General features: G+C 37.1%; 1 long non-coding RNA gene across 1 annotated transcript; it reads right to left on the minus strand.

Annotated features, from left to right (window-relative positions):
* Window positions 1-10,037: 10,037 nt before the first annotated feature.
* On the minus strand, window positions 10,038-24,331 carry LOC108427539. The gene is made up of 5 exons (XR_001857865.2): window positions 24,279-24,331; window positions 23,764-23,919; window positions 14,831-14,956; window positions 12,231-12,283; window positions 10,038-10,629 (listed from the first exon to the last, which is right to left on the minus strand). It is a non-coding gene; the product is annotated as an uncharacterized LOC108427539 (long non-coding RNA).
* Between the last annotated feature and the right edge of the window lie 2,681 nt (window positions 24,332-27,012).

A 27,012-nucleotide genomic window follows, 5' to 3' on the forward strand; every position in this document is an offset into this window, starting at 1 on the left:
TAAGAATGTTTTTTTCCTTCTCCCATAAAGTTACCATTTTGGAGACGTGAGGTTTTGTTGTGACAGCAATGATATGAATGTTTTCTACAACCCTTAAAGGCTAATACTAATCACCAATTGTATTGTTTAGCTGAGACCCTGGTAGATTTCACTCTTACCCCTACATTTATAATAATAATAATAATAATAATGTATATTGTAAATGTAAATGTAAATGTATAAAGTATGAAAAGTATGCTGGTGAAGGTTTTAAGCAGCTGGTTCGGACCTGTTTTGTGTGCTGGCTCTGAATACAGAGATACTTTATGAAATCTAAATTCAATCAAACCATGAGGCCTGAGTGCAGGTTATCAACGAATGTAATTAAACTCTCCAATATTCAGTATAAGCACAGACAGCCTCAATCAGTACAAGGATTAATGGAACTCTTGTCTCTTTAAAAAGTAATGGAATAGATTGCACTCAAAGTTATTAGGACAGGGTCAGGACAGGATGCTAATAAACCAGTTTTATATCAGAGGGGAATAAGTCAGGGTTTCTTGTAACTAGCCAGCTACCCATGATTACTGCAATAGCAGCTGCTTTCAAATGAAGAACAGCAGCATGTACTGCTTGCTTTCCTTTTTATTAGTCAACTCGGAACTAAGGGTGTCCATCTCTTTGTTCTGGTAATTGAGAGTTTAATTACTTGCCTTATCATATGTGACGTTAATTATTAACAACAGGCCAATTTTATTTCAGGACAGACATCAGTTCTCTTATTTACACGGACTTGTGATTTTATGATGACTGTGTGTTTTTAACTGAAAAGATATGGTTTTGGGATACAACTCTGCTGTACTGAAATTTACCTGACTATTTTCAAATCTCTCTTCATCCTTTTGAATTAAGAATGCTGGTTTGTTGTTGTTCCTGTGGAGGCTTTATATGTGAAAATGTTCTTCGCCTTTTGAAAAGCATACCATTTGAAAAGCAGACCAGACTGGAACACTCTATGACTTGTGAACGGACAGGGTTGAATTGCTGTAGGCTGAACAGTTGGATATAGAGAACTGTGCAAAAGTCTTAAGCACCTAAAAACATAAATTAAAACTTTATCCTAACCCTGAGTTTGCTTTTGCGGATAAAACACCACATATTATTAGAATAAATGCATATGAGTACAAAGTAACAAGAATTCCTTGTTTTCAGAAAAGTAGTTGATATCTTGTGAGCTATTTTTAGGAAATCACAGTTTTTTCCCCCAGATGTTTCCTTGATGCCTCCAGCTATTTCCACCAGAAGACATGATTTGTTTAGTAAAGTATTGATTAGCCAAACCAAGTGATAATAGATAGATAATAACTACAAATAATACAGGGTTGCCACTAGTAGAGGTTTAGAAATACTGACATACATAAAATCACTACTTATTAATTTGTATTTATTCTAATATTAGTGTGCCTTCTGAGCAAATAAATGCTTACTGATAAACAGCACTTTAAATATTCTTAGGTGCCATGAACTTTCAAACTGTTCTGTATGTAAATGCATCAGTTTCTGTGACATGTTTCATGTGAGAAAGTTGTACATTTTGATACTTTAACATTGTTTACATTCTACATCATGCTCTTAATTTTTAAAAAAGGAAAATCTGGTTTTCCACTAGGGCGGCACGGTGGCGTGGTGGGTAGCGCTGTCGCCTCACAGTGAGGAGGGCCTGGGTTCGATTCCCCGGCCGGGTGATCAGGGCCCTCTCTGTGTGGAGTTTGCATGTTCTCCCCGTGTCTCCGTGGGTTTCCTCCGGGTTGTCTGGTTTCCTCCCACAGTCCAAAGACATGCAGTCAGGCCAATTGGACATGCTGAATTGCCCCTAGGTGTGAGTGACTGTCTGTGTCTGTCTGTCTGTCTGTCTGCCCTGCGATGGACTGGCGACCTGTCCAGGGTGTATCCTGCCTTCCGCCCGAAGACTGCTGGGATAGGCTCCAGCACCCCCCCGCGACCCTGACAGAGAAGCGGCTTAGAAAAATTGATGGATGGTTTTCCACTATAAGGGCCACTTCATATATTCTCCAAATAGACAACAAAGCACTCGCCAAATGCTGTAAAGGTAGGTGGAAATGACTCTATCCTCGACTGACCATTAGAGTGTGATGCGTTTCATCAGGAAATTAAGAGGTTCTGCTGTCTTTCCATTCTGTGAAGTCACAGTTGGCTGCATCCCGAGCACTTGGCACAGACTGGACCTAAACCTGAGTCCCAACCATAGGGTATGCCTGTGCACCGCAAAGCGATACATTCACCAGGTGCTTCCTCGGAGGGGGGATGAAAACAGATCTGATTAGAGAATTACAGCCCGCTGTCTAAAAATAGCTTTAATCAAGCTTGACTCCAAGTCACTCACTGGTTTTTGCATTCACAACTGGATTTATCTTTCTTGTGCTCGGAATGAATCATAATGAACCCTTTTCAGCTCTGGCATAGAGGGTTAAACATAACTAACAGCACGAATGGCTTCTCAAATAATCAAATGTTCTGGGTGAAAAAAAAATGTCTTCATTAATTACCGGCAATCTAGAAAGAAATATTCAAATGCTTTGTTTTCTAGAGGGCATCTATGTGAAAGACAGACTGGTCTTTGATATGATAATCCACAAACATGTCATAACATAAGTGCAGAGGGTCATGGAAAAATGCAGCCTTGAAGCGGCAGAGGAGAGTGATATGATCTAACAATAAATCAGGTAGTTACTGGCCAAGAGTAAATGCATTGACCTATATACCACATATTGCAAAGCTATAAGATGGAGGCAGCAATTATAGACCATGAACATCACATTCCCTGGAGCCCCTTGAGATTGAATTTCCAGTTCAAAATGTCATCATTTACCATCATATACCAGCTGCAGACTCAACATGTATCCCATAGTTGAGCCTATACTTACCGCAGAACGTGGCTTTCAATACGGTGGCTAGAATGCCAATACATACTAAACAATCACTCGTGAGTGCTGTGGAAATCATTAAAGAACAAGTCCTCCCTAATGGAGCCTCAGGAGGGGGCGTCAAACGGCCTGAAATGTTGCAGCAGCAGCATCGAACGAGGCAGCTGGCTGAAACAGTTGGACATGGGCTGAGGGGAATTCAGCGTAGCGCTGTGGAGACCAGAACTCATAAGTGAGGTCAAAAACACCTCCAGGACATCCACCAGGCCTGGCTCCCTCTGGTCACGCAAAAATAGCTGGAGAGGTGGAAAAAACGCTGGATTTAGAGGGTGCACAGGGAGCGAAAATCCTCAAAAGGCAGCCAAATGATCAGCAGGCCAGTTGGGGGGCAAAGCCTCATGCTTAATTAGAATACCCCCCTTACTGTGTGGTTAGAATGTATTAATGGGTGCTGACAGATGTAATTGGACCATTTGAATGCCACTCTCAAGACTTTGCCACGAGACTGGAAACAGTGGGCTGTTTTGCAGCCTGGAGTAATGACTGGTTACACCCAATTAAGGTTGTGCCTTGGGGAGGGGTGTAGGAGTACGGATGACCAGGCGCAAACCATTTTCCACTGATAAATGTGTACTTTTCCTTAACAAATGTCCATGGGAGGTGTGAGAAAATTTCCAAGCTGATTAGAAGTGGTGCTAATGGCTCAAGTTAAGATAAAAATCCCTTAAATCCACACCAAGCTCAGAAGAAATCAAATGATAATGAGAAGCTAGTATAAATCCAGTATCTACTTCATGTGTTTGCTCATGTATGCCCGATAGTGTGAACCTGTCACAATCATGTAATCAACATAATCAAATGGAGTGTAAGAGGCCTTGCTCCCTTAGCAACACTGTAACTCTGGAAACTACAGGCAGTGCTGATTGGACCATAGTGGCTGGCTTTCCCAAGGTAACTGTATAGTTGGGAGATCAGCAGATTGGCACATGCGGCCCCTCCCTGATGGGACTTTGGGACGCGCTTTCCCATAGCACCCTCCTCATTATTGCAACAATGCAGCCACACTCCCCAGTGACAACTTCTGTGCATTTCTATCCTACTTTTTCATTTCTTTTGTTTTTCTTTCCCTTTTTTATTTTTTTTATTTTACTCCCCTAGAGTGCTTCTTTGCAGCCTGGCCCGAAGGGGTTTCGGTTGCCAAGCTATTATTAAACTTGTTTGTGCCATTCTTGTTCCCCCCCCTTAATCCTTTCCCAGCAATGCTGACGTTCAATTCCCAGTAGTCTCAGCTTTCCGTGGACCAGAGTAATCAATGATGTATCTAAATGCAGATGGTGATTGCAGGCCGTGTAGGGCATTCTGCAGTGCGCGTGTAATAGGGGATCGGGCTGCTGTCCTCGGGCAGTAAAGGGATGCTCATTGACTTTCATCCTCGCTGTTTGTTATGCAGAAACAGGGTGATCATGGCTGAGAGAAACCTGGTGAGACAGAAGTGCTCGCAATCTGGCTTGCCATTTGCTTTAAGCACGCCACAGATATTTCTCCTTTGATGAGTCTGCTGTTGTTTGGGAAGTGAACACCTTTTCAGACCGCTGTAATGTGTTGTAAAACGACAACGCTGATTGCTAAAAATGTGCTTTCAAGCTCATGTTGAACTTCAGGGAAGGGCTGCAAGATAGAAAATGTACATCAGCATATATCCCAATCACTGTTACTTAGCCATTGGCCTTACTCATTTGAATAGTCTGACTGCATTTGAATATATTTGAATAATTCTTTCCATGTACACATCTGATTTACAATTGCTGGGAGGGCGTGGAAAAAAAATAATGAACAAAGTTGTGGATAAAATTGCTTGTTTTAGGCTAATTATAGTCTGTCAGTCATCCCCCCATAGATTAGTTGTATCTGTAATCCTCCTTTTGGTCCCTTCTAGATGACATGGTTATGGAATAGTGGAAAAAAAGAGAAAAACGTCTGATACCATATGCACTGGCTTATCAGAATAAAACTGCTTATATATCATTCCTTTCATAAAATAATTTTATGAAGTTTGCATGTGTGATAAAGTTTAGTTTGGTATAATCAAAGAACATACAAAATGTACTAAGCATTTCTAAGCGTGAACACAATATGAAGTCACTCTAGAACAAACGGCACCTGCTTTACACCTTCAATATCCTTCTGCGGGAAAGGCTTTAGTCCATGCCATGCTAATCTAATAGGGACAGCACTCACCTCACCTCTCCTCTCAATCTGTCATCCATCATACAAAGCTAATTTAGCTGAGCATATGGAAACTATCGACACGTTCTTATCTTTGGCTCCCATGCATGCATTACACACAAATAAATGGAAATTGCTTGTACACACACATTGTGCCCCTGTGCATTTTTTTTCTTCAAGAGCATTGATGGAATATATATTAAATGAATGTTTATGTGTAACAAGTCAGCAGATTCCAGACGCTTGCGGATAAAACGTAGAAGATTGGGTTTATTATCACAAGGCAAAAACGTGGTCAAAGAACAGGTGTGGATCAATACCAAAAAACATAGAAGGATCACAATGGTGATCGTAACACAAGGCGAACAATACAAAAGGGCAAGGCAAAAGACGTGGTCGAAAAAGCAGGCAAAAAGGTTAAAAAAAATCTTCTAAGCCGCTTATCCTTCAGGTTCTCAGGTGGAGCTGGAGCCTATCCCAGCAGTCACTGGGTGGAATGCAGGATACACCCTGGACAGGTCACCAGACAGACATTCACACACACTCACTACTGATCAATTTACCATGAAAGTTTCATACAATTACAAGGAAAGTGGAAATGTAAAGAGACGAAAAAAGACAAAAATGGAAACACAGTTCATGATCTGACTGTGATATGTAATTACAGTTTTTACAACTTTTTAAAATACATATTTTGTTGAACAAGTCTGTGTCCAGACCCCAAAACAGGGCTGACTGTGGCAGCAAAAAATCCCAAAGAGAATGAGGAGGAAGAAACACTGAGTAAATCAAAGACTGTGGAAATACCAGAGGGGTGGACTTGGATCACATGACTCGAGACTCAAGTCACAAATTTGATGGCTTGACACTTGACTCGATAAAATCAAAGTCAACTAGCAACACTAATCACTTGGACTTTAACTTAGACTTGAACCTTATGACTTGGAAAACTTCAACTCTGTCAAATGTCTGTTACTATGGGTATGCTTGGCTTATTTTCTCCTGGAATTCCAAGTGAGATAATTCAAGTTCACCTCCTTAAGCTGGAAACAAGTCAAGCAATCAATAGCATCAATAAGCACCTTCAGCACTTAAACTTCAGTCTTACTGGAGAAACCTGACACTTTTCTCATTGTAGTTAAACAAGAGAAACAATTTTAACAGCATCTACAGTTAAAATGAGTGCATCATTGACCAGGAGGCAGTCTTTGCCCTAGGCACAGGTAAGCAGCCATAAACCAATGGCCCTCACAAGCCAATGGCCCTATGAACATACAATTTATATACACTGTAGATATAGACTAATGCCAGCATTAATGTTAGTATACACAGCTCCAGTGTTGGGGTAATTACTAAAGGAAAGTGTTGCATTACAGATTATTAGTTACTTCTTTCAAAATGTGATGGGATTATGTTACTTACAGCTCCCTGGGAAAAATTAATCTTACTACATATACTTTACTTCAGTGCTACAAATGAAAGCATCCAGAAATGAGTTAAATAATCTTAAAATATTCTTATAACAATCTCAAAATGAGATATTTGATATTATAAAATATTTTCTGTTGCTAACTCAGATGCACCACTCAGTAGCCCAGAGCATCAACAAATTTAAAAATGTGCATTGTTGTTATTTGCCTAGAGCCCCAAAATCATTGAATCGGCCCCTGACATTCACCACAAGGCTGAAGTTGGCTTTTTATTCGCCAGCTTCGTATTCCAATTTGCCATTCCACCATAAATTCTGTTACACACTGAATGGTGCAGCAGTTACATACCAGAATGAAACTGCTGCACCATTTAGTGTGTAACAGAATATTCGAATAAAAAGTTGGTGATTAAGAAGCTAACTTATTTAAGCAGCCAGGTAGCTGGGGAAAACTTTTGGGTGGGAAAAAAACAATCAGAGACAAAATTTACTAGGGCAGAATTAAGATAAAGGGGCAACCAGTGGAAAAATCTTTGAGACAAACTTGTAACCAGCGTTAAAAGTGTCAAAGATCTTTTAACATATGCAGGATTTGCATGAGCAAACAAGAGGTTTAAAGCATGAAGAAACAATTGCATACAATTATACTTACATAGTACCTACATTTGTTTTCAGCCCATTGCACAGCGATTACTCCTGTCTCTGATTGGTTGACACAACAGTTAATTTGCAGGCGACTCAATGCAAATGATGCACAAGCATGAATAACTCAGGAAATGGTTGGACCATCTGAGCCAGTGAGGATTCCTAAGGGATCTTACACCTCTTAGAGCCTGTTAAATTAAAACCAAAGGCTCTTTATCAGTCTGTACTTAATTAGGCACCTTCACATGAAATCTGGTCCGACAGATTGTGATGTATAATAATATACGCTGATTAACAAACACAGCCATGCCAGGACTGTAAGAAACAGAGGGAGTATCTGTGAGTGCAAAACCCTTTTAATGAAGTGTTATATTACTATGGACAGAGTCGAATATGTTTTAGAAGACTCACAAGCTCATAATACCTTGCAATGTATTACAAATGTTGCTCTATCAGTTTGATAATAGGCTATTTATGTGACGATTGCACAAGGAAGCACAATATCGAGTGCAGTTAACAGATGAAGAACAGTGTAACAGCTTATTCCTCTACCACAACACAAAAACTAGAGCAGAAATGTCCCTTTGAGTCATATCCACATGTGTGCGTTTCAGGCCTAGTTGTTTATTAAATGTCATATCAAATTAGCCTAGCAGCAAAAATGGTCTAGAGGAGACATGTTAGTCTTTGCTATGATAAAATGTGATATTTTATACTGCCTCAGACAAGACCTTGGTCTTAAATCCATTATTTAGTGCACCATTCAGATGATGCTTTAGTGCTTATATTGTAGAAGCAGCATATGAGCTCAAGAGGCTACAATTTTTCTCCTGGTTAAGTAGAATTAGTAGGAAATGTAAAAGTCTAAGATAAAATGTCTCACAAAACAGTCACAGAGAACTGTCTGATATCCAGATAAACCTACATACTGTATATACACCACTGCACAAAAGCCTGTCAGCTTTCATTCCAGCTAAAACAGATAAAATGGAGAGATACATAAGAAAGCAGGATACCTAACAACCATGGAAGACCTGGTAGACCACAGAAACTGTCCCCATCAGAACACCAGCATTTAAACACCCACAGGTGTGTCTGTCCATCCTTCCACTGTGACAAGACAACTCTACACTATGGGTTTAAAAAGATGTGCAGCTGGCAAGAAGCCGTTTCTGAGGAAAGGAAATAATAGACAAAATATAGAACAAAATGTGCCTATCAGACAAGGAGGCTCCTGGTGAACAACAGACTGACCATCTTAGAGTCCAGACCTCAAGATCACTGAATAGGAAAATGTATGGGAAAATATCCCTGCAGATTTCTTTGAAAAACTGAAAGCAAGTCTCTTGAAAAGAATGGAAGCTGTAATAAAGGCAAAGGCTGTACGGACTTAATACTGAAACATCTGAACATCTGATGTGATATTTAGTTGTTGAAGCTTCTGTGTAATTTTCTGTTATATGTTTTTGTTTTTACCTCTACTGCTGGAAAAAGAATGACTTTTTTAACAGTACTGCATCTATATTAATAACATTGTAACACCTAGTATATCATTAAACATATGCACTGAATTGACAAAAGATGTTGAGAGAGATTAAAACCATTTTTTGTAGAAAATGACTGTTTACTGGCTTGTTGTCTAAAGTAACATAACACTGAAAATAGTGCTACAAATGTGTTCATCATTTTTACATGAATAAAATAAGATCATGCATTGTTGCAACATTAATATCGGCTCTTCTGGTAAGATTATCACAGCAACGTCATATTTGTGTGAGACTCAGACACCAGGCAAAAAAGACAGGGATTTAAAATGACAGTATGCAATCTGACTCACAGTAAATAGAATAAGACAATCACTTGGAAGCTTGGCTATGCCTTTAAGTGAATATATTTGCAACAGGACTGGGAATATACTGATGAAGTCAGTGGTGCTTGGTATGCAGGACAAGTGGGGCGGAGCCACTTGGGTATGTTTGAGGTGTCCCTGACAGGCATATAGTGTTGTGCGAAATGGAATAAACATACACTCACTATATCTACTATGTAAATGTTTTACTATAATGTAATAATATAGCTAAGGTTTTCAAAACTTAGACATGGCCTTCACACGGCATTTAGTGAAAGACTGTATTTATCTCTTACATGAATAGAGATCATGCCATGGTTCATCTCCAAACATGCTTTTCTCTTCCAAGAAATCTCATAACACCTAATACATCATTAAACATATAAATGAAATTGATATTTAAAAGATGTTTAGATAGATGAAAAGTAAGTGCTCTGTTTAGAAAATGAGTTAACTGGCTTGTGACAGTTGCCACATGTAACTGGTAATATTACAGTTAAAATAGTGTTGCAAATGTGTCTATAATTTCTACATGAATAAAATATATTACATTAACTCTCTCTCTCTCTCTCTCTCTCTCTCTCTCTCTATATATATATATATATATATATATATATATATATATATAGATAGATAGATAGATAGATACACACACATCATTACCAATCAGTGCTTCAGTAAATTGTGCTCATGATGTAATTGATGATATTAACGAGTCTCTGTGGTGGCTGTGAAGGTGTCAAGGAAAAATATGGACCCAAGAAATTCTTGTAACTTTTTAATGTTTTTATGTTTATTGAATTATCAATATGACTTTATTCTAATGTATATTGTGATAAACTCACTGCTGAGGTAAATTGTTTAAAAATTTGCTTAGTTGCCTAAAGCCTTCGCACAGTACTGTATATATAATTGAATTTATTATGAATTACATGCAATTCATTACCAAATTCAATATGCTACTTACAATGCATCTGCTATCAGCCTTTAAGATGGATGATGAACAATCTTTAAGCAAAAGTGATTTGACTATTTAAGGATTCTTTAAAGCTGTTTCTCAGGCTTGTTTTGCCAAGTGGACTTTTATAAAATGAAGAGTTAGAAGAGTTAACCAAACTGCCGTAGATCACTAAATCATCTTGAAAATTGCTGGTTTTTACACGTTTTCTGAAGCAGAATTTGTGCAAATCCCATCTGCTTCTGGAGCTAAATAACAGAGCATATATCTATCGCAAAGTTTTAGAGTCATGCCGAAGTTTCTCTGTGGCGTTCACCTTTGCTCTCTATTGTGGGCTTGCTGGAGCAATATAAACGGAACTCATTAAACTGGGAGCAAAAGGTTGTCTTGCAGCAAGCTGACGAGCATCGCTCATCTGTTGTGTACAGTAATGTAAATGCGTACAGTAATCCAGGAGAGTGGAGAAAAGGTCAGCCTGCAATCGGGAGCCACCGTCTCTCCTCTGTAAAGCCTGCAACTCCAGACACAGGGATTAGTCATCTCCTGGGCAGTAGAGAGAGTGTGTGAGAGAGAGAGAGAGAGAGAGAGAGAGGGGGCTCTAGAGGTGTAGGAGCAAGAGAAGAGGAGAATACAGAAAAAAAATCAAGCCTCCGGCATGAAATTCACATCTCACACACTTCACCGAGCATAGCCTGCTGCATTATGTGGCCCATTTGCTTCCACTGATTGCTGTGTTGAGGGGCAAAATGCAGTAAGTAGTAAATATGCTGCCCTAAAGCTTCAAGCATGTGTGGTAACTATGTCACATCCGACAGAACCTTGCTTTAAGCAGTGCTGATATCTAATGAATGTACTGTAGGAAGGAGTCCAATGCGTCAGTAGCAAGATTGGAAGCTCGTTTATACAATCTTCCATGAACCGAGTTAGCCAGCATCCACAGAAATGCCTACACTCCACACAGTTCTGTATACATAATCCAGATATAAGCACACATGAAAACTGTCAATGTAATCTAAAGATAAATGTGGCTTAAAAGCAGGCAAGAGGAGGATGATTTGAGCCAGTTTTCACATTTCGCATCACATGCGAGGAAATTTTATTTCCTTACTTTTCTTGGTGTTTTGGTTACCAGGAATTGCATTTAATATAGTGACATTCAAAAATCAAAGTAATTTGAAGTCTTAAAATGAGGTAAATCATGTGGTAAAGAGGTCATTGTATGCATTGGATGCATTGTAAATCAATCAATATATATATATATATATATATATATATATATATACACACACACACACACACACACACACCAGTATTTACTGTAATCCAAAAACGTGGTTGGTTTAATTAATACTTCATTATAATATTAAAGCATGTAGTGTTGAAATTTAATTACTTGGGGCATCCAGGAAACATCTGGAACCAAACGCTATTCTTCAAACTAGCTCACAAGACACAAAGTACTGTGTTTAGGTTTATTTGCAGGTTAATAAATTGTAATGACATTTGTTGACTTTACAAGCAAAAATACACTTGAACTGGACTCTAATTAACTTTCATTAATCATTAAGAACATTCATTGGTCAACGCAAGCAACAGAATAATTAAAGATTATTCTTAGAGCAGCAAAATGTTTTTTTCCTGCCACACTCATATTTAGTTGATGTGTGGGGCTGTCTATTATTACTATCCATTTTTCACACAGCCCAACAGAAGGTTTTTAATACCAGCAATATCACTAGTGGGTGGCTCATCCTTGGGCAGGACTACTAATGTTACATTAGCCTTGATTAGGCTTGATTAGTCTTCCTGGATAAGAGTGCCAAACGTTAAGTAAGTGTCATGCGCATTCAGGTTGACTTTTTCAGTCCCGGCCCCCTAAAACATTTGCGCACAGGCCTGTAAACTCCTCAGCGCTGTGCCACACAGCTGAAGCCTGAGAAGCCAATCTGTTCAACATTGTGCCTGTTAAGGTTGCAACACTTTAAAATTACCCCACATCTACCAGTTTGACAGTCACCTCACTTTGCAACTTGCTAATGCTAGGCTAGGTTTAGATTTATTTTTGTTGCTTTTACATGTTTTAGTAAACAGGTATTCAGGATTGGGATATAACAAAACACAAGTACTCTGAATTCCAATTCAGAATACAGAAATTAACTATCAGCATTCATTCAGGTACATTTTGTAATTTTGACTTACATTTTTTAAGTCAAGGCAAATCAAAGGGGGAACCAATCCTCCTCTGGTCGACACTGGATAGCAAAACAATAAGAAAAGAAGAATATGAACAGGTTTTACTGTTATAATTTAACTACTATGACAATTTAATACAAAAGTGTTTTTGCCATCTTTGAAAGGAACACCATTTTAAAATCAGTGCACAGTGTGTAAAGACATACAATAAAGAGAAACTCAAAAAAGTCTTCTGCTTAAGCCTGAGTAGACTGATACATCAATGTGATGATCAGTTATTAATCTCAGTGTTACTGAGCTCTGCTTAAGCCTGAGTAGACTGATACATCAATGTGATGATCAGTTATTAATCTCAGTGTTACTGAGCTCTGCTAAAGCCTGAGTAGACTAATAAATCAATGTGATAATCAGTTATTAATCTCAGTGTTACTGAGCTCTGCTTAAGCCTGCGTAGACTGATACATCAATGTGATGATCAGTTATTAATCTCAGTGTTACTGAGCTCTGCTAAAGCCTGAGTAGACTAATAAATCAATGTGATAATCAGTTATTAATCTCAGTGTTACTGAGCTCTGTTAAAGCCTGAGTAGACTGATACATCAATGTGATGATCAGTTATTAATCTCAGTGTTACTGAGCTCTGCTAAAGCCTGAGTAGACTGATAAATCAATGTGATAATCAGTTATTAATCTCAGTGTTACTGAGCTCTGCTAAAGCCTGAGTAGACTGATAAATCAATGTGATGATCAGTTATTAATCTCAGTGTTACTGCGCTCTGTTAAAGCCTGAGTAGACTAATAAATCAATGTGATAATCAGTTATTAATCTCAGTGTTACTGAGCTCTGCTAAAGCCTGAGTAGACTAATAAATCAATGTGATGATCAGTTATTAATCTCAGTGTTACTGAGCTCTGCTAAAGCCTGAGTAGACTAATAAATCAATGTGATAATCAGTTATTAATCTCAGTGTTACTGAGCTCTGCTAAAGCCTGAGTAGACTAATAAATCAATGTGATGATCGTTATTAATCTCAGTGTTACTGAGCTCTGCTAAAGCCTGAGTAGACTGATAAATCAATGTAATCAGTTATTAATCTCAGTGTTACTGAGCTCTGCTAAAGCCTGAGTAGACTGATAAATCAATGTGATGATCAGTTATTAATCTCAGTGTTACTGAGCTCTGCTAAAGCCTGAGTAGACTAATAAATCAATGTGATGATCAGTTATTAATCTCAGTGTTACTGAGCTCTGCTAAAGCCTGAGTAGACTGATAAATCAATGTGATGATCAGTTATTAATCTCAGTGTTACTGAGCTCTGCTAAAGCCTGAGTAGACTGATAAATCAATGTGATGATCAGTTATTAATCTCAGTGTTACTGAGCTCTGCTAAAGCCTGAGTAGACTAATAAATCAATGTGATGATCAGTTATTAATCTCAGTGTTACTGAGCTCTGCTAAAGCTTGAGTAGACTGCTAAATCAATGTAATCAGTTATTAATCTCAGTTTTACTGAGCTCTGCTAAAGCCTGAGTAGACTAATAAATCAATGTGATGATCAGTTATTAATCTCAGTGTTACTGAGCTCTGCTAAAGCTTGAGTAGACTGATAAATCAATGTGATGATCCGTTATTAATCTCAGTGTTACTGAGCTCTGCTAAAGCTTGAGTAGACTGCTAAATCAATCTAATCAGTTATTAATCTCAGTGTTACTGAGCTCTGTTAAAGCCTGAGTAGACTGATAAATCAATGTGATAATTAGTTATTAATCTCAGTGTTACAGAGCTCCACTAACGCCTAAGTAGACTGATAAATAAATGTGATGATCAGTTATTAATCTCAGTGTTACTGAGCTCTGCTAAAGACTGATAAATCAATGTAATGAGCTAGTTATTAATTTCAGTGTTACTGGAATAATAGAACTGAACATTTCAGTAGTACATGTGTTCATGAATCATAAACTTAGCATCAGTGTTGTACTGGACTCCCACTTTTAGTCAAATTTGCAAGATTTTGTTACTGGGACATGCTGATGTGTTTGTTTAGTTCACAATACAGCAATTGATTGAATCAGGTGATCAGAGCTAAAAACAGTTAAATTAGTGAATTTTTCTTCGAACGTATTAAAAAAAGAAAACTGGCAACAAGTAATAGCAAGGAGCAGTGTAAATTATTATTTTTTTCCCAGGTGCCTCATTATTATGTATTTTATTTAAATGTGTAAATACATTACTTTTTATGTATCGTAATGATATACAGTACTGAATACATTTAGGACAGTGTATTCAGGATTCGGTTTAATTCCCAACACTGTAAGTATTACATTAAAACGTAAATCTACTTTTGAATCAGATGCAAGTTTTATAACATTTTGATATTCTGAGCATGAATTACAGAGCAAAATATACATATCTGGTTCACTTCAACACAACTGCAACACTTCCCCTGTCTACATTTAATATCACATGCTCAAAAATAAAGGTTCTAAAATGACTCTTCGCTTGTAGATGTCAAATGTAAGACTGATCACAGTTTAACTACACTGATATTTGCTTTCTCAATGCTTTCTAGTTAATTCATATGTCAAGCCATTATCCTATTCAGTACCCTTAAAATTCACTCAGGGTTTAGGGTGAGCCCCGTTCATTAGTGCCAAAATGTTTCCAAAATGTTGGAAACATCCATCCATCCATCCCTATCCCAACAGTCTTCGGGCGGAAAGCAGGATACACCCTGGACAGGTCGCCAGTCCATCACATGTTGGAAACAATCAGAAAAAAAAACTTTAAATGATTCTTCACAGTTCAATATCTCATTTCCAAAAACGGATGGTTTAAAAAACAAGGAACAAAGGGTGGTTATTCTATGGCACCACTCCAAATAACTCTTTTTGGCATCTTCATTTGTTAAGCGTACACCTGCCAGAGGCAATGATTGTAAATAACCATGTGCAAAAGTAGTATCAGTGTAGTTAAATTGAGCAATGTGGAATTTAAGCCCATGGTTAAAATTTCAAAGGCACACACCTACAATTACAACATTTGACTATCCTTGGGCAAATGTCTGCAGCTGCGTTTGTAGGCATAATTCATGTAACTGTACAGAGTCAGTGGGGATTTCCAGGTGGAAGCACTTCTACAGTGCGTCTCAGCCTAAAGGTCAGTTTAATTCTCCCTGAGAACACTCTGATTAATGTTTCCATCCCTGTATTAGTTTTCTCCTGACCTTTACATCTTCCAGAATAGGAAACACACAAAATGAAATGATCCTGTACCTGCAGTTTTATTAATACACAGCAATATCTCCTCTATGTCTCACTGAAGTTGTTTAGTAAATATATATATTTTTTTGTTCTCAGCATAAGTTTATCATGCTATGACAGACATCTGCAGTTGCAAAGGAAGCAGCTTGATCTCGTATGGCATTAGCACTGCTAAATCTGATGACAGTTTAACTGCGCTGATATTTGTTTTCTCATTGCTGACTGGTTAAATTATATGTCAAGTCCATTCACTCAGGGTTCAGGATAAGCCTCAAGCTGAAATGCCTGATATCCAAGCTAAATGATCATTTATTTACTCTTTTAGTTTGTCATGTACACTTCAATATGTAGAGCCATGACACCTTGAGGAATGTGACCTAGAGAAGTGTTAATGACCTCATCTCTTGCAACTATAAAACACACTGAACAGCAAAGCACAACATGTATTAAGAGCTTTTCAGCTTTCAGACACTCTGAGGTTTCTGTCTACAAAAATCAAATCTCAGATGTACAAAAGACCCTCATTGAAACCTTTCATGTCTTGAAATTACAGCTCTTTTCAAAGTAATATTTTTCATCACTGAACTCCTGAATAAGGTATTCTTTTTGTGTACACACCTACTGTAGACAACAGTCATCTGAGAGAAAGAAGACATTTCTCTATGGCCATTGCTTGTTTCAAGGTTTGCGTTACATCAAATTCCCCTAAGAACTGCAAAAAGAGATGTTTTGACTTTTAATCTGGAGCACAACACAGAGGCTGCGTGCCCCAGACCAAGGGAAATCGAGATCAAATGTGGAGAAATATTTTAGTGCAGTGCTCCTAGAGGAAACGAGACTTTAGGCTCTTTGATAGATATGTGCCTCGCTGTTTGAATTAATATATGCAAATTTCTATTTGCATGTGAAATAAAGCTCTTAGAAGATATGTACTTTGAAAAACCATTAATCATGCTTTCACTGATGTATCGTCAGCCACTGAACCCAAATATGGCCAAATTACTGACCAATCAGCTGAAAACAGGACATCAGACAGGAGCACATGGAAACAAAGTCATATTCAGAATGTATTACGAATTTCGGCCTACTGGACTACTAGTGTAACTCAAGTGTACTAAATGCAGACAAAGACACAATATTTTAGCTCTTTATATTTAAAGTATGGTGCAAAAGTCAAACATTTCCTTCCTTAATTTCCAGTCAAAACAGCCTTTAAGTATAAGCTATTCATTTTTCAGCATCAGGAAAAAAGCGCAAAACATATCTAACAGGAATTTACACAGAAGTTTCAAGAACTAAATAAAATATCACCCTTTACCTTCATTTCTGCTTCCAATAGCCTCATTTTCAGACCTGTTATCAGTTTTCAAAGAAATCTGCAGGAATCTTACATACATTTTCATATTTAGTGCAGTAGTAAATTGATGCACAGGTTTTTCCCCTGGGAAACATGATGTAGCGTACCTTTAAAACTCATTTAATGTACACTATTGGACCTTAAGGACATCAACGCTCCTTTGAGAACACATTTACATTGCTTGTTCCTTGGGGGACAAAAAATACCTGTACACTGAATTGAAAGTCTGAAGTCAAGAATCTTTCCTGGTATTGCTCTATCAGGCCTAATGCACCTATTTTTATGCTTGTCATATCTCAGTCTAAAAGAAATATTTTTACATAGATCATACTCACAGACTTCTTACTGTCTTAACTCCCTGAAGATGTCAATTAAAGGCAGCTATTTATGTCAGTTAATTACACTCATAGTGGCCACCTACTCTACAGCTATGTCTAATAGGCTGCCATTCAATATAAATGTAATATTAAATGTAAATCTATACTAGAGTCTTCTTTGCTATATGAGCTGTGTTGGCTCTTTTAGGATTGATCTCATTTTTATCAAATAATAGATGTTAGGTTCAATGTTTTCAATATACATTTAGAAATAAGTGTGTAAATACTGTTTGATAAGCCATTACAAATACAGCTTAAAAATAAAGTGAGCCTGGCTCTGCTTTCCATAAACAAATGCTTAGTAAAGAAGCCCTAAAGCTAGTGTTTTCTAAGAGGGTGGTGTGTGTGGGCAGTTCACTGGGACAGTATAGGCTTATTTTATTTACAAGGTCAGTGTTTTATTTCCTGTCCAATCATACAAAACACAGACTATTCAGGACTGCATTACATGCTTTAGCTTCATACATGCAGCACTGAGCAAAAGCCAATCCTTGCCAATGAGACAATCCTTCATTTATTTCTTTTCCAGTTGCAACTTGTTACAAGTTTTTAATTTCTCAGGAGATATTTCAGAGAAACGATGTAAGATCAGATATTCAGATATAAGATGTTCACATCTTCAGCTACAACAGCAGATATAAGACGATACACTTGCATAAGGAATGGGAAAGTCCAAGTGATAAAAAAAGGAGTTTTCAAAACTGAGTTTGAAAATGATTAAAAGAAAATGAGATGTAACAACTGCGCAAGACCTGGCAGACAACTAAAACTATGACCATCAGATAAACAGTACTCAAAGCTTTTATCAAAGCTGAAAAAAATTCACAGGTGTTTCTGTCCATGAATCAACTGCGAGAAAACAACTCAGCACTATGGGTCGAAAAGGATGGGTAGCTCTGAAGCCATTACTGAGAAAAAGAAACAAAAATTGCAAATAAAACAAAGAAGCTGCTGGTGTTCTCAGAACAACAGACTGACCACTCCACACTCCAGACCTCAACATTATTGAATATGTTTACTTGGATTGTGAGAAGCAGAAAATGCAACCCTTCAGACTGAACTTTGGAGGTAATTCAATAACACCAGCTTTGTCACGGATCCCTTCCCAAAATCCTATTGGAAATATCATGAACCACGTGACTCCTAACCTTTCCTTGCACTCCAATCAGTGCCACCTGTCTTGTTTGTAGTATGACCATAGTAGCTTAGATCATATGCCTGGATTCTGATTCAATAAGTAAAGCTTCTTTTTCTCCTTTTAAATACGAGCATCTGACTCTTTCAGGGACATTACAAGCTGCCTTCTCCAATTTGTGAACATGATGAATGAACCAGTAGAAAAGGTCCAAAATTAACTGGGATAAAATGAATACATTAATTGACGTTAAAAGTTTTTCCTTCTCCTACAAAGTTAGCATTTTTTTGAAGGATATATTTGTTGAATTTTGCATATATGCATTTGTAAATAAATATACAAAAACTAGCAGGAAAACATCCATGCTGCCATCAGGACAGGCCTTTAAGGAAAGAGAAACAGGGTACCAATGTGCAAAGAATGAGAAAATTAGAATCAACACATTTTTAAACAATGGTGCTAATATATGAATGCCTTATATATATATATATATATATATATATATATATATATATATATATATATCCTATTTCTGCCTCAATAATTACTCTATGTGTTCTTAAAGGAAGCTGATAATTGTTGTGGCATAGATTCTTGTTCTTATTCTGTGTGTACAAATCTTCCTGTGAAGGTGGAAAGAATTTTCATTTATAACTAGGATAAGGATGAATGCCCATGGAGGATATTAACCCTAGCGTAGCACGTCAGCCACGAGCTGAAGAGAAAAACATTCTTTTTAAGGTTTCATGCTGTTCTGCTAGAAAGGATGCTATTGTTTGAACACTGGGTCTCTGACTGTATTTATCTTGAATGTCAATGTGAAATTTCAGTGCCTCTGTTTTCAAAGCCAGTTCTTCATTTGATGCTGTCCAAAGGTCAGCCAGCGCCCTATATACCATCTTCCATAGCGTGCTTTCAGATTGCACTTTAAGATTCGCATTAGAACCACAAACCTGTCCATATTATTTTTGAAGATGTGTAAAATAGGAACTGAGTCTCTTTCAAAATAAGCTCATTTGGCCTGAGAGGGGCCCCAAATGATGCTTTAGTAAACAAAGAGAAATGAATACTGGACTATCTTTCTCAGAATAATGCTCATTAAGCTGCTAACTTCACTTCATTTAGCATTAGAGTTCACCAAACAGAAGAACCAGGAGCAACCAACAGCTCACTGATGCAAGATTAAACAAGTTTGGGGGGGGAGCTTTGAAATACAACATTAAAATGAAATCTATTGCTGTCCAAGTCAAGAACATAACACAAAAACAAGCAATATCATTACCAGAAATAGCAATGTCATGAATTTTTTAATACAAATGTAGTACAAAGACAATATATTTCATTATAATGGCAGTTTTTTTCCAGTGTATGTCACAACATTCTGCATGTTCTGCATGTTCCTAGGAATATTTTATCAAGATAAATTGTGTCATTTATAACAAGCAAGGCAGCTTCTTTCTTCTCTCTTTTTGTTTCATAAAGTCCATATAAAACAATTAATAATGTACTTTGTATCAGCATGTATCAGCATTACAAACTGACAAAATGATTATTTTGATTGTTATTTATTACCGCATTCAATATATTATAATCTATTCTACAACCTTTATGCAATGTATTTTGGAATGTAATGCATGAGAATATTTGCAAATAGCTCTTTGGTTACTCAGTTGCTTTTTCTGAAGTGATTCCATGCAAAAGTCTGAATACCCTAAAGTTAACACATTGTCTACAGTGAACATAAATACATCAATTTTCTACAAATGTTTGCGCACAATTTCTGTTCAGTTGCTGAGTTCAAAACAGAAAATAGAAAATGTGCAATAATGTTTATGCGTCCAGATTTGCCCCCCTCCCCAAAATGTTCTCTTTAGAGAATGTATAAACGTATTCTCACTTAGAAAATCAACAAAACACATCATTTGAAACTTTTTATACAAATCTATGTTTTATAATGCTAATAAGCAGAAATGCATTGTCCTTAGAGGTAACTGAGTAGTCTGCTTCAGACAGCATCATTTCTGAGAAATCATTGTTTCAAATATGGACAATCTGTAGTGCAGAAAGACAGCAATCATGTACAACTCAATGCTAATACAAGTGAAAGACACAGAAGTTAGCTGTTTGGCTAAGCACTGCTGCACACTGCCAGAGCCTTTTTTAGACCAAAACTCTGTGCACCAGCAGTGTGCATCTTCACTAATGTATCACATGTGTTTTAGCTTGCAATGACAGTGTGATATCTGGCAGTATGATATTTGTGTGAGAGATCTGATATGATTTTAAGTGATTCTCAAAAATATTTTGTCAGTAAAATAAGGTAACCTAGCTAACAATAGGTAGCTGAGCATTTTGTTAACAATCACTATCAAGCACTGTAAATAAGCTAACTGCAGCATTTAGGGGCCAATGCTGGCCTTAATGGTCAAAATATGGTCAGCCATAGATGTGTGGGCATAAGACATCTGTCACTGCATTGGGTGGTTTGGTGGAATTTCAACAGTTTTCTTCTAACAGACTGAATTTAAGGCATTTAAAGAGAAGTGGTGATAAACTTGACGAGTTCATCTCTTTTCTAAATGAACTGCCTGCCCACACACAGCCCTATTAATTTACTACAGCACAAAATGTCTCTTCTCTCTGGTCTGTTGTCATGCTTATCACTGCAGCTTTTATCCCTGCTCTCATGTGAATGATGAAGCAAGTGAAATCAATGCCTTAAAAGAATCACACGAAACGATGAAGAGGAGTATATTGTTGTGCTTTCATCTGTAATATCTTTAGACAGATCTGGGTCATTTATGGTGAAAGAGGGACAATGTATGCCCCTTTATCCTCGAGAAAGCAGACACGATCTGATGTGGAGGAGCATCTCATTAATACCAGTTATCTGTATTTGAGTCTTAAGTACTGACTTGCTTTTATCACAGCTTCAGATTGAACTGCTGTCAAATCTCCCACGGCGCTGACCCACACTGTTGTCTAGCCTGTCGAGTTTGGAGCTATTTTTAAAAATCTTTTGGCTCAATACATGGTAATGGGCAGACTTTCCAAATAACAGGAGAAAAAATAACAGCAGAGCTACTTATAGATACAGAGTGGCAATAGATGTAATGCTTTTAACTGTGTGCTGTGAATAATTGGGTGGCCTTTAATAGCCTGCGTGAATACACATTATTAATAAAACATTGCCTGCAGTTTTAAGCATTCTCCAATTTCCAGATATGGTACTCAGTGTTGGTTACTAACTAACTATGGGCCTGTTTATGCCTTGCATTATCATGCACTTCCGGTGATCAGATCTCATTCGGATTTCATTTGACCACGTGAAAGGTCAGGTCAAAGTGCGTTTTGAGCAGATTACTTAAACCACATTTGGAGGTGGTCAGAGATGGATCTTGACCACATTTAACTCAAGTGTAAAAGGAATGTGCTTTCATTATCCATATACAATTACGTCAATGGAAATGTGTCTGCTGAGCGCTGACTAGCAGGTGAAAGGATTAACAAAAGCTGGAGGATGTGCCAGGCTGAAGCTAGCGCCAAACCAATGGTCTTCATGCACACCAGGTCAAGCATATCCACTCATATAGTAACAGAGGAAAGTAAAAGTATAATGGAGACAATGCACATGTTGATGTGCTTTTTATGCGGGACAAGTGCGATCAGATCTCATCTGGTCAAACAGGGGATCAGTGGTGGACAGTAACTAAGTAAATGTAATTTGTTACTGTACTTAAGTAGTTTTTTTGTGTATCTGTACTTAAGTATTTCCATTTTGGGCGACTTTTTACTTTCACTCCACTACATTACAAAGTCAAATATCTGACTTTTCACTCCACTACATTTTGAGAAATCTGTCATTCCTTTTGGTTTTTGTGTGTATAAAAACGTAACATGTCAAAACAAAAGAAGTGCAAAGCAAGAACACCAATGATGGAACTAACCTAACCTGTAAATAGACCACAATATAGAAATATGTACATGTACGCAGTTGTGACTGGCATGTTTCTTTTTTCTGAATTCATACAAACACTTTCATTTTATAGTAAATTAGTTTGGGTTAGTTTATGTTTATGAACAGAGGCCTACAGATCAATACAGTAAAGGAAACTCATTTGTGATCCTGAGTTTAACGCCAGTTTTTATTGAACTTGTAACTAATTTACAAAGTAATGTTAAACTGAAACTTTGCTTGTTTGTAAAAGTGATTTCAGAGCCACTCGGTTCTCCCTGATGGAAACTGTTTACCTTCAGTGTTTTGTGCTTATGATCATTTTAATAGACGTCAGCGTCACTAATTAATGACATTCTATTAAAAGAATGGTTTACCAAGAGAGACACTGGACGATTTTCACCTGAAATGAGTTCATGAAGTGAGTCTTGTTACAAAAATGATAGCAGGACATCAGAGCCATAATTACTCTTTTAGTACTTTTACTTTCGATACTTAAGTACATTTGAAGCCAAATACTTTTGTACTTTTACTCAAGTTGAGGTCTAGAGTAAGGACTTCTACTTTTACTGGAGTAATATTTTACCTTGAGTATCTCTACTTTAACTCAAGTACATGATTTGTATACTTCGTCCACCTCTGCAGGGGATAAATTTGAATGAAAAATGTGCATTTTCATCCAGATAAAATTTAAAAAAAAATGTTGATCCAAGGTGTAATCCGGCTTGCTCTAATTGTAATCTGGCTCACAGAATCACAGTTATGGGATTTTTGAGGATTATTATTTACTAAATTTACTAAATGTGACATCTCTAAATCTTTCAGTTTTTTTAAGTTTTAAAAGTAATTTGCAGGGATATTTTTCTACACCTCCAAAGTTCAGTCTTAGAAATTAGCTGTATTTTTCAAAAACATTCAGTGATGTTGAGGCCTGGAATCTGGGGTGGGCAGTCCATTGGCATGAGCACATCAGCAGCTCTTTGGTTTGATTTGTTACTTTTTGTCTATTTTCTTTTCATAGTAATGGCTTTTTGACAGCTACACACACATCCTTTCAAACCCATAGCTTTGAGTTGTCTTCTCACAGTGGAAGGATGGACAGAAACCCCTGTGGATTTCAAGCAAGAGTGAAGTTTGATTTTTTCTCACAAAAAAAAGATGAAAGCTTTAAGTACTTTTTATCTGACGGGATTTTGGTAGTCTACCAGGTCTTTCATGATTGTTAGGAGTCCAATTTTTTCTTTATATTTCAAGGTTTTTCTTTTTTATCACCAAGTTTAAAGATTTGGAAATCTCATATCTGACCTCCTCAGAAAAACCCTTTGAGAAATCAATAAATTGTACTTAATGGCTATATTTACACACATTTACAGCTAATATAGTTATAAAATAAATAAAATAATAGCCACCCATTTCTGTCTTTGAAGATAATGTACAGTGTAAAGTTAGATTACCTTTTGTGTGTGGGAAAAACAGTCATCATGAACTGATGTCTGTAACAAGCTTTGAAAGATTTCACGGAAGGTGAGAGGGCCATTCACACTCCTGTCAGGCTGGGAAATTATTAATTTCTCCAAGGGACTTGTCTCCCTTCTGGACCACTCGCCTATCTGTTAAAAAGAAAAAAAATGTTGTCTGCTTTCTGTCGGCGAATAATTTGCACTTTATTAGCAGTTGGTACATATGCAGCGTGGTGCTGAGAAAAACAGCTTTCGATCAGCCTGGGATCATTGGGGAATAAACATGCCGGAATAATTTAGCAATTTCAACAGCGTCTTTATTTACTATCCTGCTCATTAAGAAATCTGTAGGTTCAATAGAATATAATAGGAAAGGTGTTTGTTTCCTGATTGAATCCTGAAAGAAGTACTTCAGATGCCTCTACAACATTCTTCCACTGCAGCATTAACACAGAGCTACTGATCAAAGCTGCAGCTTCTCCCAACCAGCTGTAGCCCAAAATACTCACAGGTAGTTAATGATGACTTGGTTCAGATCACTGGCTCAGGTGTCTTGACAACTGAAACAGAAGGATAGAAAGCTGTAGCTGAAATGGTAGAAAGCTGTACAACTTTTTAGCTGCACAGTTGGTACAGCAGCACATTTAAACATATTTTAATCATGATCACAATGTTTTGGCTTCCTAAATGAATTCAATATAACTGATTAATATTACATCACTGAACTTAGTCAAAGGTAACTGGCTAACAAGATATAGATGAGCTCAATGAACATAACTAAGAAGCAGTCTATGCTGATTAATACATTTGAAGGGATATAGACTTATAATGTACAATGTGGAGGGAAAGATTGTTTTCTGTTGAGTAGCTGTGACTGTTACTCGTAATTCCAATTACAATATGGCCTTTTTTAAAGGGCCCATATCCTGCATTTGTTTTCCTTAATGTCCACTTATCATTTCTATGTAGGTTTATGTACTGAAAAACATAAATCATTTTTCCCCCTCCATCCTCCAACCTCTTTTTGTCCCTAAGGACAACGGGGTGTTCTTGTTACCGTGCTTTAAGACTGATATATGTAAATGCGCTCTGCTCTGACTAGCTGGCCTATATTGTGCCTCATTCAGAAAGCAGTACTGACTGATCCACTTCTTACAACTTCAGTGTGAACAGGCAGGGACAATCTGTTGTAGGCTAAAACAGGTACATATATGTAAGTGTACAAATGTATATATTTTTGTGACATCACAAAATCAGGATTTTTTGAGCTTAGTTTCCATATATGGGAAGTGAATATGTTTTCCAACTTTTACAGTATTTATTTGCTCTCAAACTCTTCCATGTAAAAAATATGAGGACGTTTTTCCATGATATGTGCCCTTTAAAATTTACAGCAAACAGTATATAGGTGACTGCAATTAAAAAAAAGCCCAAGTTTGAGAGTTTGAGAATATTTTTGACTAGTCATTATATGAAATGATGTCTATCTGTTCTCTAAGGTTGTGCTGTGTTTTACTATACCGTGTGAGGAGGCTGACTCCATGCACTGGACATCTGCATGGCTCTAAATCTGTAAATGCTAACAGGAATGAATCTGAAGGAACTCACATCTCTTTTCTGCCTGTCTACAGATTTAAATATGTGATATAAAATAGTTAAGGTGGAAAATCGTCCTAATCCTTTAGGGGGTTCTCTGCTATTACTGTAATTGGGAGAAATTCAAAGACTTTTTGAGGAAATGTGTTTATGTGTTTGACTAATTGGAAAGCTTTAACGATGTGTCGGCTGCCTAACAAAGCAGACGTTAAAAGGCTGTCTTTCATCTTCGCCTTATGAAATCCCACGGTGTAAAATGACAAATTATGAAAAATATTCTTCATTTTCACTGTAGAAAGCCTTTGGTCTGTAGAGACTAATAGAAAATAACACATCAAAGCAATAAAATAAACTTCTCACAAATCAGGGAACATTTTCCAACATTTTCTCAGTTAAACAGTTTCCTCAGTGGTTACAGAACAACACCCAGAACCTTTCTTACAAGTTTTGCTTTTGATAGTTGGTTAGTTAGTTAGTTATCTATTTAGTTAGTCCAGCAGTTAATCAGTCAATTAGTCACTTAGTTAGTTGACTATTCAGTTATTCAGTTAGTTAGTTAGTTAGTTAGTCAGTTAGCTAAGTGGTCAGTCAGCCAGCAAATTAGTCAGTTAGTTATTTAGTCATCTAGCCAGTCATTTAGTTAGTCAATTGGCTAGCTTTTGGTCAGTCAGTTACTTATTCACTTAGCTGTTTAGCTAGATGGTTAGTCATTTAGTCAGTCAGTCAGGTAGTGAGTTAGTAGTGAGTTAGTCACTCAGTCAGTCAGTCAGTCAGTTAGTGATATTTGACAATCTAAGGGAATAAATGGTGAAAGTGTTTCATGAAATATGACAGGACACCAGAAAATAATTAGATACAGGACTGTGCAAAAATCTTCTTTCTGAGAAAATGATATGTAAAACCCTTTGTATAGCTGTATCTGGTATATCTGGTCAATCCCATTTATTTATATAAGGAGCACCTACATTAAAATGCAAATATACAAAGAAGGAACACATTGTGCTTTAAACTCTCAGCATTAACCATTTGAAAACCGTCCTTAGGTAGTCCAATAGTTTTCATTCAGTATCTGTGTTATCTAACCATTGCTGCATTCAATTAAATCAGACATCCTGCTGTTAAAATGTAACAAATCCATGTAATGACCAGGGTGCAGTGACAAGAGGAGGGATCAAACCTGTGTTTTTCTAACTGCATTCCTCTAATCAACGTCTGTATTTTTTAAATCTTGGAAGCTTTACTGTATTTATGTTTATTTGTATTTACTCTGATGTCACACGGTGTTCTTACATACAAAACACACTGCTAAGATAAATAGTTTTAAACAATCTTCTTGGTTACCTAAGACCTTTGCACTGTACTATGCATACATATGTATGTATGCAGGCAATAATCAATTGCAACTATGTCACACTACAACACACATGAGTAAAATAACGCAGGCACTGTGCAATTTTCCACTGAAGAAGAAAGTGCATATCTGTTTAAACTAAGCCTCCATCAGATTACATATTTGACCTTCAGTGGCAGCAAACTTCATTTACATTGCTTAGTAATAGACTTATTAAAAAGCTTCCAAAATCCAATTTGGAAAATAGTTTGCAGTTGAGGCATCATTAGTATTGAGATGCATAAAAAGACCAACCA

Source organism: Pygocentrus nattereri, chromosome 26 (assembly GCF_015220715.1).
Source record: "Pygocentrus nattereri isolate fPygNat1 chromosome 26, fPygNat1.pri, whole genome shotgun sequence".
Taxonomy (NCBI): Eukaryota; Metazoa; Chordata; class Actinopteri; order Characiformes; family Serrasalmidae; genus Pygocentrus; species Pygocentrus nattereri.